An 817-nucleotide genomic window follows, 5' to 3' on the forward strand; every position below is an offset into this window, starting at 1 on the left:
TATAGTCCCGTGTGCTCTTCCCACCCTGTTTTGATCTTGTTCCCCTCTTGTCCCCCATAGTGTCTCTGGCTCATAGTTATTAGATGATGTTCCTTACAAGAGAAGTAAGACCTAGTATATGTTCCCATTTTTCACTACAGAGCCTAGAGAGAAAAAAAAAAAAAAAAAAAAAAAAAAAAAAAAAAAAAAAAGAAAGAAAGAGAGAGAGGCGTACCAATGTGAGACAAAAATCAAAGATTACCTTTGGTTACAATCCAGTTAATTGCCACAAAGTTTTCTACATAACAAAACTAAACTTTACTTATGCAGGTTATTTGAGGAGTAAATATTTATTTCAACAATGTTTAAGGGCTCTCCCTGGTGATGCAGCAGGCTAAAGCACAGCGCTATGAAGCTATCCACAGCCATTGCAGCAAAATTTCATCCCCAGCCAGGGAGCTGACCCACATGGCACAGCAGACCTCTCCTGACCTACCTGTTCCTTCCCTCAGCCGTGTATTTCACTCCATCTGCCTGTTCTGTTCTGTTCCCCACTCTTATCTCTGGTGAATCCTCTCACACCCTCTCACCACCTCCAGCCTGCTCCCTGGTTCTTATATGCATAAATAAATAAATCTTTAAAAAAATGTTTAAAATGCAAAATTGGAAATATTCAACTCCAATTCTGTGCTGCTTTCAGGCAAAGAAAACATCCTATAGAATTAAAGGGTTAACTTATCCTAGGCAAATTAACACTGGAAGGGAGTCTAGGGAACCATTCAGTTCTTTCGAAATAGGTAGTTATCCCCAGTTGTAACATTTCAGGTGCCCCCCCCCC

At 40.3% G+C, this 817-nt stretch overlaps 1 protein-coding gene across 1 annotated transcript in view; it reads left to right on the forward strand.

The window, feature by feature from the left end:
- The window catches only part of IFT57 (intraflagellar transport 57), a 56,269-nt gene that overhangs the window by 52,551 nt on the left and 2,901 nt on the right, over positions 1–817 (forward strand). The gene's annotated exons all lie outside the window — the stretch shown is intronic.

This window comes from Condylura cristata, unplaced genomic scaffold, assembly GCF_000260355.1.
Source record: "Condylura cristata isolate star-nosed mole 26May11 unplaced genomic scaffold, ConCri1.0 scaffold00003, whole genome shotgun sequence".
NCBI classification, from domain to species: Eukaryota; Metazoa; Chordata; class Mammalia; order Eulipotyphla; family Talpidae; genus Condylura; species Condylura cristata.